Here is a 27,002-nt window from a genome sequence, read left to right as displayed (position 1 = left end):
TTTCCATATTCCGGTTTTAATTAACTGGTATCCCGCCTGTCATACATCTATTAAGTCTTATTTTCAATTTTGCCGTTTAATATTGTGTACGATATGAAAAATTCGCCGGAACGAAAAGCGCGCGGACGAATTTAATGTATAAAATAACGTGTATGAGCTTTATAATTAGGAAAAAGGAATAAAAATTAATACGTGCGCGCGTATAGAGAATATTTTTTAAATAAAATTTACCGGTAAATAATCACGTGCAATGAAGCCGAAAAGAGATCCGCGATACACTCGTTAGCTGTGCATCCATGCCGAGACCCGCTGATGCACTCTCGACAGTAATTGACGTTTATTGTTTGAAGACGACAGGCAACGCCAGACTTAGCAGCGGCAAATTGTAATATAATGACTTTACATGCAATACACTACAGCAAAAATGGTTTTCGAAAGTAATTTATTAAAAGACAAAGAAAGTAAGACGTATAGTTTATCTTGGTTCGCTGTCTCTTGCTCGACCATATTTGTCTTCTGTAAATCTAAATTGTCAGCAAGCTTTCTTGACAAATTGAAACGGATAAACGGATAAAGCTATTTAGCTTGCATAATTTAATATTATCTGATATTATTTCGATAAGAGAAGAAACGTGTTTTTGTGTAACTCGTTACACGTGTATCATTTGCGATGAAAATGTGTTTTGAAACAATGTTTATCGATCGATTTATATTTGCGTCCATGCTACATTCTGATATCGTTCTCTCAATATTGGTCCATCTAGTTTATTCAATGAATTTTTTCAATGTAATAGCCTGACAACAATGCGATCTTTATAATAGGACGGGAACAATGTATTTTCCGTATCAAAAAGCCGTCAATTTATTCTGGCTTTATGTACTGTATGTAATATACTAATTACGCGGCGTGTTATGCGACAAAGCGAGCCGACGCAATACTTCGCGTTGCGTCGTGTCGCGTCGCGTTAATGCGTGCTCTGTTTCGCATTGTTTCTCGTGTCGTCGGAACGAGTGCGAGTTTTGCGCCGTAACGAGTAGCGTTCGGCTATTCGAATTGCTCAATAATTGGCGGCATAACAATAGCTCGAGCCATAATCGTAAGGTCATTAATATTCGAACTTGCATTCGCGGGCCATGTATGCACGCGGCCGGACACGGCGCGCGCACAACATTGTATTTAATTCATCGTGTTTTAATATTAATTTTAATATCCATGCATACAATTACCGGATGGGTTTCCCGTAATTTGCATGCAATTACCATGCGCCGCGTCCAGCGCGGCGGAGCGTTTGACAGTTACGAAAACAACGCTGCTACGTGGTCGTGACGTTGAAATAATACTGTCGGTCAGCCGGTCGGTCCCTGAATTATTCGCTCGCACGAACAACTGAGTTGCACTTGTCTGTGACTTCGGTGATTTTGATCGAAGAATCGGTAAGTCTGCGATAGGTACCACTATTATATTATCTATATATTTTTAAATAAGATAATATTTTGATGAACAAAGTCATCAATTGCGCCCTGATCGAACATCGTGGTAATTTGACCAATTATTTATGCGATACCTTGATGACATAAAGGTAATTTTTTCATATTAGTTATTTTTTATATTTTTCTTATATCAGCAACAGCAACTTGGTTGTTCAACTTTCAACAAACAACTTTTTTTAATTTTTTACTTTTCTCTCTGCGAGAATTGTATTCTTGCGTGTTCTTTGTTGCCCGTTTTTGATCCTCGACATTTAATATTCTTATAAAAGTTCTGAATTAAAATTAATATAAAAATTGTTTTAAGGGGTATTTTAATTACATCACGATATTTGATTAAAGTTTGACCCTGCGGAGATGTCGCTTGTAACGCGTCGTTTACGCAGTCAAGTCGTCGCCGCGATGTCGATATCACCGAAGGTAATTCGAGATTCCTCGCGGAAGTACATCGTACTGCAGGATAATCCGCGATCTGGAATTACCTTATCGTATTATGTGAACCCGTGCGCGCGCGCGTGCGATACACAAGATATTTGGAGGAGACGAAATCAGTGTTACAATTGCGAGCGTCTATTTCCGAGATAATCTGAGAACGGTGCAAATTTCACAAGGCTGTTACGTTATATACCGATTGAATTTTGAGCGAGCATCGCGTTATTCACAAGCTGTGCAAAACATTGAGAAAAAAAACATCCTGCAGGTTACTCGCTTGCCCGGTCTTTCTTATGCAACTCGCCTCTTTACCTTTACTTCGTTTGAATCAGTCGGTTTGAAAACACTGTAACTTCCGCAATTAAAATTGTTGGAGAAACAATGAAAAGTGGGCTGAAGTCCGGGAACTTGTGTCTCAATATCTTTATAACAGAGTAAAGAAATTTGGAGAGAGGAAGATATCTTTATTATACAACGAAACATAACGAATTTCCCAAACCATAACTTGTCTAAAGTCTGTATCTTTTCATCGAAAATACTCTGCTCAATTTCTATGAAAATAGTAGTCTCAGATTTATGAAATTATATATCTAAAACAGCCTTATAATCTGAATATTCGTATTCGATGAAGATCACGCAAGTTCTAATATGAAATATTAATACACGTTCCCCGCGCATGCAGCAACTTGGCTTATCAAGGATTGTTGCAAGAAAGACGTCGAAATATCGGATCGTTTGGATGCCGCTTATTTAAGCGATTACGTGGCCAAGAGAAACCCACGGCGGTTGAAGTTTATTAGCAAAGCTGAAAGTTTCGCTTCGTGAGGGGGAAAAACGCTTGCGAGTTAGAGCCAGGATTAAAGGTTTTTTCGAGGATGTAGGAAGCTTAGACCTTTTTGACGCGGCGCAGCTCAACTCGATTGAACATTCTGGCTGAACTTTGTTATGAAAATACTTTAGAAAATAAATTCACGCATTTTACAATTTTTTACAACCCAATCCGCAGCATAAAATAAAATCCCTGCCTAAGATGTCGCGTCAATGATCTTTGCACTGTTATAGATATTCTTGAACGTTTTTTTTTTTTAATATTTTCGCACGATTTCCGAATAAAGTATCTGAAACGCGTTTGCATCGCAACCGGGTCAAATTCAATAGATAAAAAGCAAAAGAATTTGAATATCAATTCAATATATTTAAGCATAGTTTAATGAAAATATAGTTTCCTAATCGCAACCATTTTCCAACATATGGGTTTTTTGTTCGCATGAAGAAGAAAAAGAACCAAATGCTGTCGAGCGGATTAGAGGCGTTTTTTGGCTATGCGTTGAATTAATCTTCTCGCTGCGAAAATGATGAAGATAGAATTTTCGCCATTTATCTCAATACAATATTTTCATCGCGCTGACGTCCGAGGGATATCGCCGTGTCGCTGGGGCGCGGCGTGGTGGCCGACGCGACGTTGGTAGACGACATTTATCATCGGTAAACGCTATTTGCACGGGACTGCACTTTAAACGTTAATGCATATGCCGTCCGCTTCTCCATCCGGCGTCGGTGTGCGTTAAATTGCAGTTGCGGATGATCACCTGGCGGCGGGCAACGTCGTCGGGGCGCGCACTAAAAATGCTTCGGCGGGAACGTGACGCCGCCTCCTTCCATGTTTTTAATTAAATATCAGTCGGGATGATAGGGGAAGGGGGGGGAGGGGGCGGGAAACAGGGTCCCGAAACAAGGGGCTTCGACGTTCCAATGTACACGGTGCGGGCCGCGGGGCTTTCGGGAGCCGGAACATTTCGAGAATGTCATGGTTGGGAAATAGCATTACAGGTTGACTGTCCCGACGATCTCGTCCCTCTCTAGAATGAGCGTGTCAATAACCCTTTCCTGCCGATCATTTTTCTCTCTTTGCCTTGGCCGATTCGTCCTGTATTGGACTAGGGAAGACTGAAAATATATGGAGAGTTTGTTTTCTATTACATCATCTAATTATGCGAGAAATCGTATTAATTACACCGATGACACGAAGATAATCAACAAACGTTATTTGCTTTTAAATGTAGCCGGATCGTTAGCCGTTTTAATTCCTTTCCGACCTGATTTTTTTATCAATTCATATAATTATTTCCTCATTCGGGGATTCGAAAATTTTAAATGGATTGCTTTAGGACTTGGATTATTTCGATAATGTACAATGTATAAAATATTTAAATGGAGTTGGTGATTTCCATTTTTTTTACATTGTATTTTATTTCTACTTTGTCAGACACTTTTGACTGATAGAAAATAGTTGTCGCGATCATTTCTACAGAACTAATTTTCGAGATTAGCGACATTCGTCGCATGCCAGTTGCGTCGACGAATCGTTTCCTCGACGTAGACGCTGGCAGGGAATGCGCAATTTGTTCGCGCGAGGAATTATCCGTGGTCCCCCCTACCCAGTCCGTCGCCCCGTGCCACTCGAATAGCGACAAGCTGCACGAGAAGTGGCAATTAATATTTAACAAATATATCGCTACGAACATCACTTCCGTCGAAAGATGACGTCGCGCTAATGCTGACAAGACGTCCCACGGTTGGCTTATTCAAAGCAACCGGAAGCCCCAGGACAAAGATTAATCGTCGCGTGCGGCCTGTGAACTCGCGCAGGATCCATTCAATTCGCTCAAATCGTTCGTCCCGACTCGCACGAACAGCCAATATGGCTCTGTTCCTACGATATGCACCGACACCGCCGCGTAACAATTTCTCCCCGCGTACGTTACTCCACGTCATTCTTACCTCATTCATCTACTACAACCCCCGCGCACCGTCCTCTCTCCTTTTCGTAGCGTCGGTTATCAGTATACGGACGTTTTAAATGAGAAATTTTTAGTATTTTTACATGACATTACATTATGAATATAATACAGATACTATTTTACACGTTCACAAAATGTGAAGCAAAAAATAATAATAATTATACATATATATGGGTCGAAATTGAAGAAATTAAAGGAAAAACTTGTTTTGTTTGAATGGTATATATTATCGTACATTTATGAATTTTTTAAAAATTGAATAGATCACGTTTGCCCAACCCAAGCACGTATTTTCATACATAAATATTTTAACTACTTCGAAATTCTCTTTGTATTCGTTGCTCGTCTCGATTAGTCTTAGAGTCTTACTATCTCTTCGTCTCTCGCGACTCATCCGAAGGAAACCATCCTCCGACCTCGAGTCATTATCTCGGTGAGCTTGCAGCCGACAACCTCGCTGCGGCTTAACACCGTTTTAATCATGGTTTCCTACGGAGCTGTTCGAGAAGAGAGAAGACTTGACGCGCTAGTGGGGATGCGATGGAAGAAGAGGATGTTAAGGAGCGAGAAGGAACCGGGGCTTGGGAGAGATAGCGAGAAAGGACGCAAAGACGAAGGGTGCTGATTTGTCGCGCGCGCAATGCGTCTTTTATAGCGGCGGCTTAATAACCGGTCTAACGAATGTGCAACGATTCGACTTGCAGAAACCAATAGACATGTTCTCGGCTGATGAACGAGCCGCGCGCCGCAGATGCGATACCGTTCTTCCGATTGTTCGTTCTGTTCTGTCGTTATCGAACGTTTAATTAATAATCTGCAATCGCGCCGGTGTACCCGTATATGCCGTTCTCTCCACAAGAACCTGAATAGAGAACAAATAATATTAATGTTTTTTACTGATAATAATGAAAACAATTACTCGTCGACGATGTAAAAATGAGAACCGGTTGATTGCTCACTAGAGATACGTCTTTTGTCATCAATAATGAATTCGAGCGGATTGCCCTGCGCAGAATTTATACGCGATATTTATATGGCTGTGCATCGCGCGGAGACACAATGCGAAACACCGGAAAAGTGTCTTCTTCCTCGGCGGTGGCTCTAAGGACGCGCCGCCGCCGATGGTAGGATACGGGAAGGCAAGACGCAAATGGGGTTGAACATTGCTTAACTTATCCGTGGAGGTAAGGTTGGGCCGACGACGACGACGACGGCTTTGTACGTGGTAAGTAGCAGCCAGGAAGGTCGTACGTCAGAGCTGTAAAGCTAGCTCGTCTTCCTGCTGCGTTCTAGTTTATCGTCCACGCGCGGAGGACACCCTCCCTCGGCTTCCTTTACTCTGCCAGTTGCGCCTCCTCGTCGCGTTTCTTCTTCACTCGACATTGCACATGCTGCGTGTCAACGGCTAATTTCATAGGTCAATGTAGTAATATTACCTAAGCCCTGCTTGCACGTCGTGTCCGTCGTGCACTCGCGACGAAATTAAACTGTCATGGTTAATTAATCGTGCAAAACGTACACGTAGCATATATGCGATTGCACAGCGCATTTATTGGAAAATAATTTCCTAACTTTTTGATATCTTGAGTCAATCTTTCCAGTAAAGATTAATGATAAATGTAATTTTATGGAGGTACACGATTTTGGAAAATTGCATGGTTCTACTGAAACTTGGCATAATATAAATAACAAAAAACGTTGTTTCTTCATTAATTTTAAGTGGACTTAGTTTAGCGAAGATTTAACTCAAGGCTTAATTTAATTGAAGAGTACCAAGTTTTTGTCTTTTATCAAGAAAAAGTGACTCTAAAGGCCATTGCACGTAACAATGTTTTAGTTGTAATCGTAAGGCCGTAAGAAAATAGACCACGCACACTCGATTATTCTTCAAGCGCGGGAAGAATAATCGAGTGTGCGTGGTCTATTTTCTTACGGCCTTACGATTAAAACTAAAACTTTGTTACGTGCAATGGCCTTAAAAATTTTTCGAACAATTGTCCGAAAAATGTTTTCCTACAAAACATTTTGTGTTCGACGATTTTTTCGGTGTTTTTTTTCCCGATTGTTCAAACAAAAAATTGCTTCGTAACCGATTGTTATGGTAGATATTTATCAATTTTGGGCAAACGCGACGACAATGTTTTCTTTTATTATCGCGGGCATACACCAGCTCGTCGGAACTTAACAAACTTCGATAACAAACTTGCGTACAACAATCGTAAGGTGTAATTCCGACGAGACTCCGCGAAGCGAGAGGTTAAGCATACAAATTGCCTTGCAGCACAAACAAACTTACATTAACAAAGTTTACCTCGGCGAACTGGAGTGACGCGAGTCATATGGGAAGAAAGTGGCTGGGAAGATCGAGTCGAAGTTTTATTTGCTATATAGTAACTTTGCTACGCGTCATCCGCTATTCAAACTTTTCAAGTGCGTGCATTTTGCTGCGTGACCCCTTATCATATAAGTTTGCCACGCAAGACATAGTAATTTATTCACCAAGTATCACACACACACACACATCTCGACGTATATATATATTTTTATGTAATCTACCGATTAAGGAAAATTGTGGGAGTATATTTGTAAAAATAAACGATATTATCGTAAAATGACAATTAAGATTTGAGAAAAAGTTAGCTAAGTTAAGAACTAGTCTGGGAAACTGGTCAATGTTAGCGAAACTGTTAATGAAGACATAGTGAACTTTAAAAATTTTAAAAGGTTGTTTCTAACTTGTTTAGTACTTGAAACTTTCAATTTTTGAATAGTTTCTTAATTTCGCAGCGCTTGAGCGCTCTATCAGATGCAACATGATTGAGCGCAATATATTTGACAAGTTCATCAACTTTACATTATTGTCGTGATGTAAATACAACTACGAAAAAGTTATGTATTATATTTAAACAAGTTAACGTGAATAACCACCAAATCAAAATGTTGAAGGTTAAGAAGTTATTCGAAAGATAAAGCGTGAAATTTTTCGCTGAAAAAACATCGATTTTAGATTCCAGGCAAACATTTTATATAGTAGATTAAAAATTTGTACGTCTGGTTATCTCAGCATCTTGTAAAATCCGTTTACAATGATCGAATTCTCGAAATAGTTTCGTCCTAGGGGTGGACTCGCGCCGTTCGACAGTCCTGGCGCGTCTTCAAGCTTCGGCGCTGCAAGTTTCAAATCGTGGTGGGCGCGAACCAAGAGAACCTACCGCGTCTGATCGAGGTTTCAGAATGCCATGGCCAGTGTTATGGGCCGATTATTACCCAAGATGTCTCAGGCGTCGCGAACTGATGCGAGATCGCTCGGAACGTGACGGCTGCGATGTCAAAAATGTCGATCTTGGACGTAAGATTGATGCCTAACATGCCAAACGTGTGAAATGTCCGAATAAACGTGTGAAGTTTGTGATTCTAATATATAGGATGTCTTGGAGTAGCCGCATGTCTTTCAAGTAATTATTGTAACAATAATAACGAAAAAGAAAAGATTTAAAAACATGACAGCCTATAGCATTAGCGATGTATTGCCTCAATATAATTACAAAATATGATGTTATTTTTACATATTGACAACACATTTCTAATCACAATTAATATTATCAGATTTCTTCTTTGCAAAATAATAACATTTAAAATATATCTCTGTAGTTTGCTTCTAAAAAGACCAATGTCAAAATTTGCGTAAAATTTATATTATTTATGCAAAGAATTATAGAGAGAGAGAGAGAGAAAGAGAAAGAGAGAAAAATAATTAAAATACACATCTCAACTTGCAAATTGATACTCAAATTGATACTTTTGATACTCTTTGACCTAAATTACGGTTTGAAGTAAAATCTTGTTCGCGCAAGGAAACGTATAATTCAGGTCTCTTTGGAGTCTGCCAGCAAAATGTGTTACCTAGACATTGCAATGCGCCTTGCAAATAAAATTACGGTATGTAGGTTGTGTATGTAAGTTATAATATTAAATTATGCATACTATGGAACGCGACAAGCTTGGGCTATGTTTATGATATTTTCTATGACAGACTCAGCGAAAGTGCCTCATGTTCGCTATTATTCCGTATTGTCAGTGGGGATTACACAATACTGAATTATTGATGCAAATATCAAAATCAGGTTTGATACAATATATGTAATAACGCCCATATATATATATATATATTTATAACAAACAATACGCACGCGACGAATATTTTCACTGCTATTCAGTCACCGCATTTTAACATTAAACAGCCGCAATTATAATTTGAATGTTAATTATGTTATCGAAATGAACCGATATTAAGTCCCCCGGTGACATTTAATTATTACTCTTTAATTATTTATCGGATTAATTTGTATCGAATTCAAGCGGGGGGGGGGATGGATGATGAACGCGCATTTAATTTTATTTCTTTTCTCGCACCGTCTTTTCCATGCTCTTGTATTTTTCGAAATTTTCAAAAACTTTTCGACGTACGACTCGCAATTATTCCTCGGTTCGTAACGCCGGCAATAAGTTCTTCCATGTCCCGTCTGCACCGCGCCGACGGTTCTTCGGACACGGTATGCGGGGGCCCCCGTCTGCATGCGGACCCGAATTTCGTCGTTTTTGCATCGTCGGAGTCTGGCCAAGCGACTTTCTTTGCCGCGTGCCACGGATTTTCGGTAGGAGTCCTCACCGACAGCCAAGCGAGGTGGTCGCTCGTGCACATTAAATCCTGATTAGTTTAGCCAAGTGGTTTAGTTGATCTACCGCCACGATCCTGGGAGACCGTAAAGCCCGCTTGCAACCTTTGATTCGCCATACACAAACGTACACTTACACGCTAGCTGATTATATCTTACACGGAAACGTTCGCTCTTTTGTCGAATTATCTCATTTTGATTATAATAAGACGCGTTATACGCTTAAAATAAGCGACACATATTTCTCATGCATGGCTCTCTTTTAAATTTTATGGGTTCAGACAATTTCTCATAATTGTAAAATTATTATATATATATATATATCTTATCTGACACGTCAGATATATAATCAAGAGGAGTTATCATTAATTTGCAGGAACTATTTTTGCACAATCGCAGAGCTAATTCTAAATGTAGTATAGCTCGTAAAAATATAAGAGAGCCTTATTTCAAGCAATATGTTATAACTAGATTTTTTTATAAAAATTGGGAGGACAATGGCAAACGCTTTCTCGCTGGTTAATGATTTGGATGAACTTTTCAGGTTGTCAGCAATTTTTCTTTACTCGTCGGCAACAAATGCCCGATGCAGCGATTTTATTAACCGCAATTAAACCTATCTCAATTGTTTAAGCGCGCTTTCGCGAGAGCAGAAGGGAAATCGGCCGGCAAAAATGAATACGTCTGACGGATTTGTTTATCTTCCGACGTGTTGTATTATTTACACGTCTACTGGATTTCGCATGATAACGCATGATATATATTTTATAGCATTTGTATATGCCGTATAACCAGTCGACGCGTATTTATACAAATTTAAATTGGAAAATTTATTCTCGTTGCTCCAATCGCGACAAATGATGGTAATGATGCTCAACTGCGAATTTAACTTTATCTCATTATCAGTAATATCGTCGATCGACTTTATTGTTACTCGACAAATAGCGATTCGTGCCCAAATACTCATTTCGCAGAATTTAACGATGCATTCAATCATTTGTGGTGTTATTCAAGCAATTTGTTTTCCAAACGCAAACATAAAATGTAATTATTAATTTTTCTTATTTCCTTTACAAGTTTATATCATATATTTAAATATCCTTATTTTTTTAAATTGTTTAAATACTTATAAAGATTACATATATTATAAAACTAGAAACCTACTTTATATATATATATATATATATATTAAGCAATTTTAGTTTTAAAATATAGAATATCTTTTACGTGTTAAATTTTTTAATCTACGTAAAAGGGCTTAAGTTTATTTTACTTCTTGCGTTGAAAATTCCAATTTTGGTTAGAGTTAAATTATTAAGAACTTCATACGAAGTTTAGCGTGCAACGCGACTGTTGCCGGATAAAAATTAAAAAATAAGTTCCTAATACAATGTGCAATGTGTGTGTGTGTGTGTGTATGCCGATTTTTTATAGAGAAGATTACTAATCCGTTTCTAATTAAAAATTAAAGTCCAACACAGGAATGGTCTAATTTTATCTTCTTAAAAAAAAAAAGAAAAAAACTGAACAAATTAATCTCAAATTTTCTTTAAAAGACCAGCAATCTATATTTTTTAATTTAAATTTAAAAATTACTTTTTAGAACAATAAGAAATAAGATAATTGAAACGTTTGAACTGTAGTTAAATGCACGTTGCAAGATAAAATTGGAGCATCAAATTATATACATCAGACAATGCGTAAAAAGAATAAGAAGAAGCAGCTGCATTAACTATTAAAGCAACGCGGTTATCGTTGTCGTCATTATTTTTGTCATTCTAACCATTATTATATTCTCATCTTCATCGTCGTCATAATCATCATCGTCATTGTCGTCGTTGTCGTCATCGTCGTTGTTGTCGTCGTCGTCGTCAACCTCCGTGTTGCCATAGTCATCAGCGGTGATAATAATTACGATCCGGCAATAACGACGAGCTGACGAGCAGAATGGCCGGTCACGAAACTCGCTGTATCATCCACCATTCCCGTTGGAAAAAAATTAACGACTGGCTCAAAACTGCCGCCACCCTCGCTCCATTCGTGCCACCGCCGCGCCGTCGTGCCGTCGTCCAATTTGCATTTTCGTCCCGCGAACAACATTCTCGTTCTGAACGTATTTCCGCGTACGTGACGTCGTATGCATAATGCCTCTATGCGGTGTTTTCATAGCTCATAGAAGGGCTTCTATGGACTCGCGCTTCTCGCCCGTTGTTTCATCCGTTGCTGCGCGTTTGAGTGGAAGATGCTGCTGGCGCGCCCGCACCCGGGTCCGCGCGCGACTACAGAAGGAGAAAAGGGGTGGCTACGTCTGACGCGTCGCCCTACGTGTGCTAAATTATCGAGCACTCCTCTGGGTTTAATTACTTTTGTCTCGCCGCTGCGATGCGACATCGTCCACCACGACGACGTCTTCGGCGAGTTGGTTAGTTCCGATGGGAATCAACGTGGCTATTAATTCGGGTGAATCGCGTCCATACTTCCCTGAGGAATAAAGGCACGATCGTTTTTGTAAAAATATATTTAAAGGAATAGTTAGTTTATTTAATTTTATTATTGCGAACTTTGAGAAACACGCACGAAAATTATTAGCATGCGATCAGGCAAGTTATAAAAATATCGGTGTTGCGCGATCATGGAATTATTACTCGCGAGTGTTGATGGTGGATATCCTATACGAGGACTATAAAGTCCAATGCGACAACAAGCGCCAACGTAGAAACCGCTTCAACAGAAGTTATGATTGCTACGAAACGTTAATTTTCGTCGCGGCGGGGGCGGGCGAAAATTTACGCGGCCGTTCGCGTAACATGCGCGCGGATATCAAAATGACAAATTGCGTGTGTCACGACGGCGGGCCGAATATTTTCGCGGAAGCGACGAATAAACTAAACGAAAGGAAGGGGACAGATAAATTCGCGTTTTTCCATCTACGATAAAAATAACCGCGAGGCAGAATGTGACGAAGATACGCGCGCGTCGGAAAGCGTCGTAAATAAGCGCGGCGGTGATACGGCGAATCGTGATCGAATTAATTCGGCCGCTTTAAATCTTCGAACGTAATAAACCGAGTTATAGCTCATTTCGACGCGGTCGTATGAAGTCGGCGGCAGGCGTCGCGACGCGAACGAGACGCGGCACTTTCCCTTCCGCGTGATTCATCATCAGGAAAGATTGAAAATCGTGATCGGAGCAGTTCGGTATAAGAGTATAATGTGTGAGACTTTCCAAATTAAATTACAAAGCGACAATCGAGGGAACAAAAGGGTCGTTCTACCGCCGCGAGAGAAGCGGAAGAATCACTTGTCTTTTCGGCGGCGCGCTCACTCGCCGCGCGGAGCACGTGCTCGACAAAGTTTGAACACTCATCCTTTATTCGTGATAAGGCGCGTCGGTTGCGTCGGTCGAGCCGTCTCTCGCATTTTGCTTCGTTCACGAGATGCTCCGGGCCGCCCTCGTGCCACCGCGATGCCGCCTCACAAAGTAAACTCTCCGTTATATTATCAGGCACGAAGCTGGAACGAAGAACTTCGTACTTTGCCGCAGTGCGCCTAGTGGTACGTCTCCTCGATTACACACGGTTCTCTCGGCAAGAAATATCGGCGCGCCTCGTTTGAGGGGAGAATAATGAAAAATACGATGCGCGAGTTATCGCCAGGTCAATCGAGGACTAACTTTTCGTAACTGCCAAAGTTCCTCGTGCTGTTCCGTGAATTACGCGTGCGAGAGAACATTTCGCACTCGATCTCCTTATAGTCATTCGCGTTAGAAGAGTCCGTTCAATTCTCATATGAATTTTACAATACGATGCCCTTCCTGAGTTACTTTGAATTAATCTCAAGTAATTTTATTTGAACATAAAGATTATATTAATAAAGTACAGTATTTAAGTAGAGTACAGTAATTATCGTAATTACAGTATTAAAAATATAAGAAAGTATTTTGGTATCTTTAAAATAAGGAATGGAGAAAATTAAATTTAACTCATCGCGAAATTAATTATTAAATTATTGTATAAAAAGTTTGACTTAATAATATCGTAAATTATATATACTAATGTAGTTTTGATTAAAATTTTGTATTTTTAGTTACATTAAAATAATTATAATGTTAGTAAAATGACACACCAGATTTTCTAAATAATGGTAGCCTTCATGAAATTTTCATTAGCAAAGATGATTTTATAATCGCTCGTGAAATTTATAGATGAAAGATGACTTAATAGAATATCTTATACCATTATATCTACGCTAAAACGTGATAGTTTCAATTTTGGCAACAATATAACGATATTAACGTTGATGTTACTCTGAGCGTGAATTTCGCAAAGATGCGCGCGGTGAATTAACATTAAGACCTAATTTAATTAAACTGTACCGCAAACTCGGCGTGAGAGTAGCTATTCGCTAAATAAGAGAAGAGCTTAATTCGTTCTCGATAGCGGTTCGTGATCCCGTTACGTTCCCTCATAGTTCTCTCATACTGCGTATGTATATGCACAAGTAGTAACCAAATTTGCTTCGCGTATTCAGTCGCAGCGTATTGATAAATAAACATAGATCACTGATATACGATCAGCATGATATAATCTCCATGTACACTTTCTATTTCAGTTCTTTCCGTATTCGTCTTCTGTATAATTTACCGAATTTGATTCCGATGTTTTTCAATTAAATTAACAGAAATAATATACAATGTACTATTATAGAAAATAAAGCTTTATTTTTTACACGACGCAGAAATGGCACAGAAGATCCGGCTAATTTTGAATACCCAACAGCTTTAAAATCATCGCAAATTCATCGAGTAATTAAATTTCTTTCTAAACTTAAAAAAAATTCAGATTTAATTCACCTCTATTTTTTTACGAACACACATACATTCGTTATGATTTCAAGTTATCTCTAGTTATTATTAGCATTATGTTGCGTTGGTTTTTATAACGATCGTTCCATTAAGTAATAATTTCTCTGTCCGCTTGATTCCGCGGTGTAACAACGAACCTTCTCCGGAAGGATTCGGGGGTGGAAGTGGATGACAAAAAGGAGGAGGCACATTGGCAGAGCTGATTCATCGCTTTTACGCGGCGGCGAACGGAGGGGAAGATAACTCGTTTGTCCCTGGGTTCCGTATCCGATGGGTTTGGCTTCTTATCGGACAATTCGAATGAACTTTCTCTTCTCGGATCAGAGAGTGGGGCGGAAGTTTGTTTCGCTATTTGCCGCCGCAGCGGCGTCTAGGCGGGAGGACGGGGAACGGCTGTGGGGAGGAAATTATTTGAAGGAAGTTCCTTGATATCGGAATTTGTGGGGCCGAAGGAATGCCGCGAAGACTTTCTCTTGGCTTTTTATACGCGAGCGCCTGCCGTCGTCGTTTCTTCGTCGTCTTCGTCTTCGTCGTCGTCGTCGTCGTCATCGTCGTCGGCGACGGCGGCAGACGATGGTGCGGTAAAAAGGTTTTCGTTAGGAAACTTCGGCCCTCCCACGAATCTTTGTAACGTAGTTTGGCTCCCGGCAAAATGGCCAGATAACGAGTGGACTCTTTCGGAAATCTGGCGCGACAGCGATTCCCACGCGCAGTAAGTAATCATCGATTTCTTCGTTTTCTTTCTCTCTCTCTCTCTCTCTCTCTCTTTCTCTCTCTCTCTCTCTTTCTCTTTCTCTCTCTTTTATGCGCGCGCGCAAAATTTATCTACGCCGAACTGATAAAGATGCTCCGTCGGGATAGCGCATATAAATTCAAACGCGTCCCACTGCGCGCTCTTAATTGTTGGAAATTGTTGAAGAACAAAGATATAGTATAAAAGATTTACGTAGACGAAACAATTAAGAAGAATGTTATTTGTATGCAAATAATCTTACGATTCTTTCATGTAAGTGAAAAGAACCAGTAAAGTGAAAAAACTATTTCTATTTGAATGTTTTTTCTTTCTATTAAAAAAAGGTGATATCATTTCTGTTACAGAGAAATTTGGATTTAGCGACTATTCTATAATCAAGAGATCTAATTTCTAACTGTTAATAAACCTACGCTTTCACCACTTTGGTTTTTCACACTACTTCGGTTTTTTATCACTTTGTATTTGTATCGTTTGTCAAATAGAATACGGATAACAAAATAACTTATTAATTTCGGCTGTCCGTCATACGAACGACCGAGACAGGAAATGTGGTTAAGTACCCGCTGTTAATTTCATATTTCTGAGATGCATTAACGTTTGATGAAAGATTCAGTCATTTTAATGAGATGCGAGTGCGCGCAAAATTCGTGCACCGGTCGATGAATATTTGATAGATTATTTCAGTCTCTCTCTCTCTCTCTCTCTCTCTCTCTCATCTCTCATCTCTCTCTCGCTCTATCTCTCGCGTAACGCGAGCGCTGTAACGTATTTTCCAAGAATGTTGATAACAAATCATGAATCAGTATATTATGATATTGTAACTTCATTACTACTCATTATTGCGATCGTGGTACTCTTTATAATTAATATATAAATTCGTGAAAGAACATCGACATATTTTAACATTTTTATTCTTATTGATGGAAGAATTTTATTTTAAATGTGAATGTCTTTATTTATGCTACATCAAAGATTTCTATGAAAACAATAAAAAAACAATTAAGTGAAATATATATACATAAGCTGTGAAATGTATCTCAAGACATTCAACCTTAACTTTAGATGAGATTCTTTGAAAAATTAAAAGACGGTTTTTGTCTTAAGAAAAAACTAAAAAGATTACACTATTTTAATATTGATTATTTGGATAATAATTATATGAAGTAAAATTAATTTGCATTCTAGAACTGTATATTTATAAGAAGTCATGGTCTAATACATAACCGAGCGAATTGTGTGGTTACCCCACTTTTGTCAGATCAAGTTTTACAAATCGAGGATATAAATTGCATTGCTCGTATACTTGTAGTACATTGATATAAAGCAAGCATTTTTCGCAGACAACACGCGAGCCTTCTGCAACTGTATTACTCGACTTTATCGACTTGCCATATTGTTGTATTTCTTTTCGCCTTTTTTTACCTTGCTTTCCTTCTGTCATTCTCAATCTGGGGATGTCTCATAGCTCAGTATGAGTGCGATAGATTAGTATGTTAGGGAAGTTCGATCCCAATCACCACACATATTTTTCTTTTAAGAGGAGGTAAAAAGAATAAGAACTCGAAATTACAAGAAGGATCCCCCGATTAAGGGGTGGATATTGTTTAAATAGAGCGTGTATTTGCATTTCTGCATTATCATGTAATATGGGTTTTTTAAAAGTTTTTTCTCATACATTTCACTCTGGAGCTAAACTGTTCTTTCAATACGCTTATGTTATGTAATAAGTATAATTGAAATCAGATGTTATATGCAGGTTATGGGCTGAGATTTTGGGTACTGCAGTTTACTAGTTGATAGGATCCTTTAAAAAAAAACACTCATTCTCACGTCTCTGGTATAATAATGCGAAATTGCTTTATCGGCTTATATTAATAGATTTATAATCTCGTAGGAATTCTGAGAGATAAGACAGACAAACACAGAGACAGAAAGAGAGAAAGAGCGAGAGAGAGAGAGAGAGAGAGAGAGAGAGAGAGAGAGAGAGAGAGAGAGAGAGAGAGAGAGAGAGAGAGAGAGAGAAAGGAACTCTTCAAATACGTGCACAGCATTAAATCAAGTTACAGTTTATAATTAAATTACAGTTTATAAATATCGCATGAAGCAATATTTATAAACTGCGGAAAATTTATTACGAAAATTTTCAACATTCTTATAATGTTATGCAACTAAAAGTATTTTTGTCATACAATTGCGTGTAAATTGTAATGCAAATGTAAAACACATTTCCGTCTTTTTAAAAACTACACGAACTTTCGACAAAAACACGTTGGTTAATATAATTGTATAAAAAGGGCATGCTTTTGACCATTTTTGAGGTAAAATCTCTTCTAAAATGAATGATGCATTTGTATGCTAACGGTGAGTAAATTTAGCGAGGGAATCCTCTTTCCCCGCGAAATTAAACGCGTTCCCGGTTTTCTCCTTCGAGACTTCGGAGACGATTATTTCTCAGAGCAATTCCTCGCCGGTATGCGTCACGAACGGAATAGAATCGCGGCGCCGATTTCACGATTTTCCCTCCACGTTCTCCGTCCTCGTGCCCTCACCGCGTATATTGCCGATGAAATCCACAGTCTTTCTGCGAACGCGCGTTTATCTATTCGCGACGCGTTCAACCTTCGATCCTCTAAAACGCGATCCATACGGCACGAAGAAGCAACGATTGGCCTCTCCCTCTTCAACCTCTGTGATAGGATTGACTGCATAGTCGGTGGATTTTCCGCGCGACGCGGTATCGACGTTCCGGGGGATTTCACACGAATCCAACAATGGGAACCGCGACCGTGCGGCGGGATACGACTTTCCTACGACTCGGCGAAATAAATTGAAATCCCAAGAGCGACTGTGCGGCTGTTGTGCGGCGCGGCGGCTGCGATCCCGTAATTTGCGGTGCGAAAGAAACCCCCGTAGAGGCGACGTTTTAACGTCATCCGCGCACGCGGCGTTGTTCCTTTCGTGCGAAACTATGAAAAATCTCCGCGATGTCTACCGCCGACGATAAGGTTAATAAATTACCATACATCCGTCTTTAGCTCTTCTATCCGAGTTTGCAACCGCGTCGCGAGCGCCGTCCATTACGACGCACCGAGTGAAATATTACGACGTAATTCGGTCGAGTGTCACTGGAGCAGGTACACCAGTATAAATGATTGCTGAATCTGTGCTTATTTCTCTGCAGAATGTGTGGTTTGAAGAAACATTCTTCTAAAAGGAAAGTACGAATCCTTCTGTATTAAATACAGATTTCCTTTTTATATTGATTTCAACGATTTTCCTCTCATAGTTAATTTTAAATTGTATATTTTTACGATGCTAACAATGCTTAAAAAATTAAATTCTAATTATCACTTGATATACAAATATCTACATTATAAAATAATTTTCCTATTTAACAAAAGGTCTTAATTCTTTCGCAACATTCTTAAATCTCGTTTTACTTATTATTAGATGATTTTATAGGCCGGTATTCATAGTCGGATCTTATATTTAAGACCGTCTTAAATACAATCTTAAAGTGTTATGAACTAATCACAGAGCCGTATTAGCATCTTAAAACATATTATTTAAGGTCTTGAAATAAGAACCGACTATGAATACCGACCTTTAGTTTTGTAATTCATCGTGTTCCAATTATGACACTAGGCCAGTAACAAACAATGTTAGTGCTTTCTTAGCTCTTACTTTAGTTTAATTTCAGATTTTGTAAAATTTGAGACTGTCACATGATAAGACAGAAAATTTTATAATTGTTTAAAACCGAATTTACGTACAAATTAATTGTCTTTATTAGGATATCGATACGTTGTATCACATTTCCTCTGCTCTAAGCTGAATTTTACAGTCTTCGGCGAAATCTCCGTTGAAGACTCGACCGTGACAAATCGCGAGGCACAATCGAACGGGCGACTGGCGACGCGTTGCGCCGTGACTCCCTCGAAAGTGGAAGTTCGCAAATTCAATTTCCCGATTCCACGCGACGACGCATATTCCGCCGTCTTCGCCGAAGTACACGAAGCGTATAAAACCAGCAGGCTGCTAAGGAGTTCTCGCCCAGCAAGCAACCGCCTTTCAGCGGAGTTTCCTCTTGCCGTGAAAAAGGTACGGCAGGAAGTTTCACATACGTGCGCGTCAAATGTTTTACGCTTGCCATGCCACGCATTCGAGTCTGTAGATCTCGCAAGTACTCACGAAGCATGATTAGGATAAGCCGATGAAGACGACGAGTCCGCGAAGAAGGTAATTGCAAAAGCTACTTGGAGAAGATTGGGGCGTGACGGAAGCTTAAATGCTTCGTTAATTTATCGGAGCGTACTCGGGTTTGTCATATATATTTTAGCAGAGAAAATAAAGAAAACGAGTATAATAAAAAAAGCAGGAAAAAGAGCTAGTGTACATACATGTTACATATATATGTTAACAAGAATGCATATTATCCTACTTAAAAGTAGGAAACATTTAATAATGGAGACAATTGACATTTCTTACAGTCATTTTATTATAAAAATACATAATAGGGAAAAATATTTTTCACTTCTCGTGAAATATTTCATCAATCTTTGTCCTACGCATCAAAATATACATATTGCGTCATTAAAATGATATTCTGTGTTATTTTAGATAGTGTATATCTGTATATGTATATGGTTAAATTAGAAATGACATAATATATGTATAGATATGTATAAATATATATTTCCGTCTTGATATCGTGGAGATATCAAATTCATCGAAATTGTATTGATTTCGATCATTATCCGAGACCCGACACACGGCATTATTTCGAGCGATCGCGTCGCATCAGAGCGAACCTCAGTTCCGTGAAGTTGGCACCCGACTTTAACAAAATAAATTTTTTAAAAAAGGAAATTGTAGCATTTTCTTTGTAGTTGTTTGTAGTAACAATAATTTCGTTTGTAGTTTTACCGATTTTGCAAAAACAAAGATTTTTAAAAATCACTCTTGCCTAAAATTGAGATATTTGAAATTCGCTTGCGCCATGTGTTTTAGAATCGTTTGTAGTTGTTTGTAGTAACAATAATTTCGTTTGTAGTTTTATCCATTTGGAAATAACAAAAAATTTAAAAAATTACTCTTACTCAAAATTGAGATATTTGAAATTTGTTTGCGCCATGTGTTTTAGAATCGTTTGTAGTTGTTTGTAGTAACAATAATTTTGTTTGTAGTTTTATCCATTTGGAAATAACGAAAAATTAAAAAAATCACTCTTACTCAAAATTGAGATATCTGAAATCCGCTCGCGCCATGTGTTTTAGAATCGTTTGTAGTTGTTTGTAGTAACAATAATTTCGTTTGTAGTTGAATAATATAAAAGTTACAACGTATTTGCAATATACAAATAACGTATCTCTGTCAATTTTAAAGATATCTCGAATCCGCTTGCGCTATGTGTTTTAGAATTTTTTGTAGTTGTTTGTAGTAACAATAATTTTGTTTGTAGTGCAATAATTTAAAAGTTGCAATGTATTTGTAATAAACAAATTACGTATCTTTGTCAATTTTAAAGATATCTCGAATCCGCTTGCGCCATGTGTTTTAGAATCGTTTGTAGTTGTTTGTAGTAACAATGATTTCGTTTGTAGTTTTATCCATTTGGAAATAACAAAAAATTTAAAAAATTACTCTTACTCAAAATTGAGATATTTGAAATTTGTTTGCGCCATGTGTTTTAGAATCGTTTGTAGTTGTTTGTAGTAACAATAATTTAGTTTGTAGTTTTATCCATTTGGAAATAACGAAAAATTAAAAAAATCACTCTTACTCAAAATTGAGATATCTGAAATCCGCTCGCGCCATGTGTTTTAGAATCGTTTGTAGTTGTTTGTAGTAACAATAATTTCGTTTGTAGTTGAATAATATAAAAGTTACAACGTATTTGCAATATACAAATAACGTATCTCTGTCAATTTTAAAGATATCTCGAATCCGCTTGCGCTATGTGTTTTAGAATTTTTTGTAGTTGTTTGTAGTAACAATAATTTTGTTTGTAGTGGAATAATTTAAAAGTTGCAATGTATTTGTAATAAACAAATTACGTATCTTTGTCAATTTTAAAGATATCTCGAATCCGCTTGCGCCATGTGTTTTAGAATCGTTTGTAGTTGTTTGTAGTAACAATGATTTCGTTTGTAGTTTTATCCATTTGGAAATAACGAAAAATTAAAAAAATCACTCTTACTCAAAATTGAGATATTTGAAATTCGTTCGCGCCATGTGTTTTAGAATCGTTTGTAGTTGTTTGTAGTAACAATAATTTTGCTTGTAGTTGAATAATATAAAAGTTACAACGTATTTGCAATATACAAATAACGTATTTATTTCAATTTTAAAAATATCTCGAATCCGCTTGAGCTATGTGTTTTAGAATCCTGTGTAGTTGTTTGTAGTAACAATAATTTTGTTGTAGTGGAATAATTTAAAAGTTGCAATGTATTTGTAATAAACAAATTACGTATCTTTGTTAATTTTAAAGATATCTCGAATCCGCTTGCGCCATGTGTTTTAGAATCGTTTGTAGTTGTTTGTAGTAACAATGATTTCGTTTGTAGTTTTATCCATTTGGAAATAACGAAAAATTAAAAAAATCACTCTTACTCAAAATTGAGATATTTGAAATTCGTTCGCGCCATGTGTTTTAGAATCGTTTGTAGTTGTTTGTAGTAACAATAATTTTGCTTGTAGTTGAATAATATAAAAGTTACAACGTATTTGCAATATACAAATAACGTATTTATCTCAATTTTAAAATATCTCGAATCCGCTTGAGCTATGTGTTTTAGAATCCTGTGTAGTTGTTTGTAGTAACAATAATTTTGTTGTAGTGGAATAATTTAAAAGTTGCAATGTATTTGTAATAAACAAATTACGTATCTTTGTTAATTTTAAAGATATCTCGAATCCGCTTGCGCCATGTGTTTTAGAATCGTTTGTAGTTGTTTGTAGTAACAATGATTTCGTTTGTAGTTTTATCCATTTGGAAATAACGAAAAATTAAAAAAATCACTCTTACTCAAAATTGAGATATTTGAAATTCGTTCGCGCCATGTGTTTTAGAATCGTTTGTAGTTGTTTGTAGTAACAATAATTTTGCTTGTAGTTGAATAATATAAAAGTTACAACGTATTTGCAATATACAAATAACGTATTTATTTCAATTTTAAAAATATCTTGAATCCGCTTGAGCTATGTGTTTTAGAATCCTTTGTAGTTGTTTGTAGTAACAATAATTTTGTTGTAGTGGAATAATTTAAAAGTTGCAATGTATTTGTAATAAACAAATTACGTATCTTTGTTAATTTTAAAGATATCTCGAATCTGCTTGCGCTATGTGTTTTAGAATCCTTTGTAGTTGTTTGTAGTAACAATATTTTTGTTTGTAGTTTTATCCATTTTGCAAAAACTAAAATTTTTTAAAATCACTTACCCAAAATTTAGATATTTAAAATTCGCTCGCGCCATGTGTTTTAGAATCGTTTGTAGTTGTTTGTAGTAACAATAATTTTGTTTGTAGTTTTATCCATTTGGAAATAACGAAAAATTAAAAAAATCACTTTTACTCAAAATTGAGATATCTGAAATCCGCTCGCGCCATGTGTTTTAGAATCGTTTGTAGTTGTTTGTAGTAACAATGATTTTGTTTGTAGTGGAATAATTTAAAAGTTGCAATGTATTTGTAATAAACAAATTACGTATCTTTGTCAATTTTAAAGATATCTCGAATCCGCTTGCGCCATGTGTTTTAGAATCGTTTTTGTCAGACAACTACAAACGATTCTAAAACACGTGGCGCAAGCGGATTCGAGTTATCTTTAAAATTAACAAAAATACGTAATTTGTTTATTACAAATACATTGCAACTTTTAAATTATTTTACTACAAACGAAATTATTGTTACTACAAACAACTACAAACGATTCTAAAACACATGCCGCGAGCGGATTTCAGATATCTCAATTTTGGGTAAGAGTGATTTCTAAAATTTTTTGTTACTTTGAATTGGATAAAACTACAAACAAAATTATTGTTACTACAAACAACTACAAACAATTCTAAAACACATGGAGCGAGCAAATTTCAAATATCTAAATTTTGGGTAAAAGTAATTTTAAAAAATTTTTGTTTTTGCAAATTGGATAAAACTACAAACAAAATTATTGTTACTACAAACAACTACAAACAATTCTAAAAAACATGGCGCAAGCGGATTCGAGATATCTTTAAAATTGACAGAGATACGTTATTTGTTTATTACAAATACATCGTAACTTGGAAATTATTCCACTACAAACGAAATTGATGTTACTACAAACAACTACAAACGATTCTAAAAAACATGGCGCAAACGGATTCGAGATATCTTTAAAATTGAGATAAATACGTTATTTGTATATTGCAAATACGTTGTAACTTTTATATTATTCAACTACAAACAAAATTATTGTTACTACAAACAACTACAAACGATTCTAAAACACATAGCGCAAGCGGATTCGAGATATCTTTAAAATTGAGATAAATACACGTTATTTGTATATTGCAAATACGTTGTAACTTTTATATTATTCAACTACAAACGAAATTATTGTTACTACAAATAACTACAAACGATTCTAAAACACATGGCGCAAACGAATTTCAAATATCTCAATTTTGAGTAAGTGATTTTTTTAATTTTTTGTTATTTCCAAATGGATAAAACTACAAACGAAATTATTGTTACTACAAACAACTACAAACGATTCTAAAACACATGGCGCGAACGAATTTCAAATATCTCAATTTTGAGTAAGAGTGATTTTTTTAATTTTTCGTTATTTCCAAATGGATAAAACTACAAACGAAATCATTGTTACTACAAACAACTACAAACGATTCTAAAACACATGGCGCGAGCGAATTTCAAATATCTAAATTTTGGGTCAGAGTGATTTTAAAAAATTTTTGTTTTTGCAAAATGGATAAAACTACAAACGAAATTAATGTTACTACAAACAACTACAAACGATTCTAAAACACATGGCGCAAGCGGATTCGAGATATCTTTAAAATTGACAAAGATACGTAATTTGTTTATTACAAATACATTGCAACTTTTAAATTATTGCACTACAAACGAAATTATTGTTACTACAAACAACTACAAACGATTCTAAAACACATGGCGCGAGCGGATTTCAGATATCTCAATTTTGGGTAAGAGTGATTTTAAAAAATTTTTGATTTTGCAAAATGGATAAAACTACAAACGAAATTAATGTTACTACATACAACTACAAACGATTCTAAAACACATGGCGCAAGCGGATTCGAGATATCTTTAAAATTGACAAAGATACGTAATTTGTATATTGCAAATACGTTGTAACTTTTATATTATTCAACTACAAACGAAATTATTGTTACTACAAACAACTACAAACGATTCTAAAACACATAGCGCGAACGAATTTCAAATATCTCAATTTTGAGTAAGAGTAATTTTTTTAATTTTTCGTTATTTTCAAATTTATAAAACTACAAACAAAATTATTGTTACTACAAACAACTACAAACGATTCTAAAACACATGGCGCAAGCGAATTTCAAATATCTCAATTTTGAGTAAGAGTAATTTTTTAAATTTTTTGTTATTTCCAAATGGATAAAACTACAAACGAAATTATTGTTACTACAAACAACTACAAACGATTCTAAAACACATGGCGCAAGCGGATTCGAGATATCTTTAAAATTGACAAAGATACGTAATTTGTTTATTACAAATACATTGCAACTTTTAAATTATTTCACTACAAACAAAATTATTGTTACTACAAACAACTACAAAGGATTCTAAAACACATAGCGCAAGCGGGTTCGAGATATCTTTAAAATTGAGATAAATACGTTATTTGTATATTGCAAATACGTTGTAACTTTTATATTATTCAACTACAAATGAAATTATTGTTACTACAAACAACTACAAACGATTCTAAAACACATAGCGCGAATGAATTTCAAATATCTCAATTTTGAGTAAGAGTGATTTTTTTAATTTTTCGTTATTTCCAAATGGATAAAACTACAAACGAGATTAATGTTACTACAAACAACTACAAACGATTCTAAAACACATGGCGCAAGCGGATTCGAGATATCTTTAAAATTGACAAAGATACGTAATTTGTTTATTACAAATACATTGCAACTTTTAAATTATTCCACTACAAACAAAATTATTGTTACTACAAACAACTACAAAGGATTCTAAAACACATAGCGCAAGCGGGTTCGAGATATCTTTAAAATTGAGATAAATACGTTATTTGTATATTGCAAATACGTTGTAACTTTTATATTATTCAACTACAAACGAAATTATTGTTACTACAAACAACTACAAACGATTCTAAAACACATAACGCGAACGAATTTCAAATATCTCAATTTTGAGTAAGAGTGATTTTTTTAATTTTTTGTTATTTTCAAATGGATAAAACTACAAACAAAATTATTGTTACTACAAACAACTACAAACGATTCTAAAACACATGGCGCGAGCGAATTTCAAATATCTTAATTTTGAGTAAAAGTAATTTTTTAAATTTGGAAATAACAAAAATGGATAAAACTACAAACGAAATTATTGTTACTACAAACAACTACAAACGATTCTAAAACACATAGCGCAAGCGAATTTCAAATATCTCAATTTTAGGCAAGAGTGATTTTTGAAAATCTTTGTTTTTGCAAAATCGGTAAAACTACAAACGAAATTATTGTTACTACAAACAACTACAAAGAAAATGCTACAATTTCCTTTTTTTAAAAATTCATTTTGTTAAAGTCGGGTGCCAACTTCACGGAACTGCGAACCTCTGCGTGAGAGAGTCGCGAGAGAACCACGCACTCGGACGGGCTCCTTTTGTTTTTCTACGGTCGACTCGCGCGCGATGCATTTGGTAGCCGATTCGACCATATAAAGCGACAAATGTCCTTTTACGGTGGCCATTGCCATCCAGGGACCGCGTGCCGGGAGAGTCCGAGTCCGGTATCTTATGCCAGAACTTTCCTAGTAGCGGACGAAGACGTTCCTCTTCCAGCACGGGCGTTTCATTAAAATCCTTAACGATCCCTCACCTGGCCACGACGAAACCCAATGATCCTCTTCACGATGTGCTCATTCTGTCCCCTTTCGTTTTCGACAGATTCCGTAAGCATCTCGGAAACAATGTTTGCTAAAAAATATCACAAGTCTTTTTAACTTGAATTTTTAACGCCGTATATGGTTGATCTATATTATGTATAGTCGTTTTTTATTTGTATTTTAGTTAACATAATTTGGGCGGGATTTTATATAGATATAACTTTTCAAGAGTCACTAAAATAAAAATTATAAAACGAGTAATTTTGAGAATTAAAAGTTCTCAAAAGTAAGATAAAACAAAAAATTAAAGGCTAAGCAAACACAACAAGTAATAATTGAGATAGTACACGCACTTAAACGCTTCTTCATTTTCAAGAAAGACATAAAAGCGATCTTTAGATCGTTTATTCAGACTTCGATACGATCCGCGAGTATCGCTGTTGCTGCATTTCATTTTATTCCTCATAAATCTCCATCGGAGAGTTTGATTCTTGTTAAGCGTTCCAAGAGAAAAATGCTACTCAAGGAGCCAACAATACGGTGTACAAATGGAACTTATTCGTGGCTTATTCATTACCCTAGCTACTATTTTGTACGAGAAAAACCTAGTTTTATATAATGCACATGTGCACATACTTGCAAGTATATTTCTGTACTGCTTAGAGCGCGATAATTTATTCTTTTTAGAGTTACTTGACCTACAATATTTCATATTTAACTTTGTATTGAATTCTGGATATTTTAGATTTTGTGTACTATTTTTTTTTTTTTACTAAAAAACGAGTGACCTACTTTGAGTCGTATCTTTATTTTAATCGCTTCATATACAGATACATATT

General features: G+C 36.4%; 1 protein-coding gene across 2 annotated transcripts in view; it reads right to left on the bottom strand.

The window, feature by feature from the left end:
* Nucleotides 1-27,002, bottom strand: part of LOC143904226 (uncharacterized) — a 470,020-nt gene that overhangs the window by 17,742 nt on the left and 425,276 nt on the right. The window contains exons 10-11 of one of the 2 annotated variants that reach the window (XM_077418675.1): nucleotides 25,893-26,254; nucleotides 19,489-19,825 (exon numbers count right to left, since the gene is read on the bottom strand). The exons of the other annotated variant lie outside the window; for it this stretch is intronic. The gene's annotated coding sequence lies outside the window, so the exon portion shown is untranslated. Of the gene's footprint in view, nucleotides 1-19,488; nucleotides 19,826-25,892; nucleotides 26,255-27,002 lie in introns of those variants that run through there. 2 annotated transcript variants of the gene reach the window in all.

Source organism: Temnothorax americanus, unplaced genomic scaffold (genome assembly GCF_048541705.1).
Source record: "Temnothorax americanus isolate GAGA-0224 unplaced genomic scaffold, ASM4854170v1 Scaffold5, whole genome shotgun sequence".
Lineage (NCBI taxonomy): Eukaryota > Metazoa > Arthropoda > Insecta > Hymenoptera > Formicidae > Temnothorax > Temnothorax americanus.
Note: the sequence above shows the minus strand (reverse complement) of the source record. Positions and strands in the feature narration are given on the sequence as shown.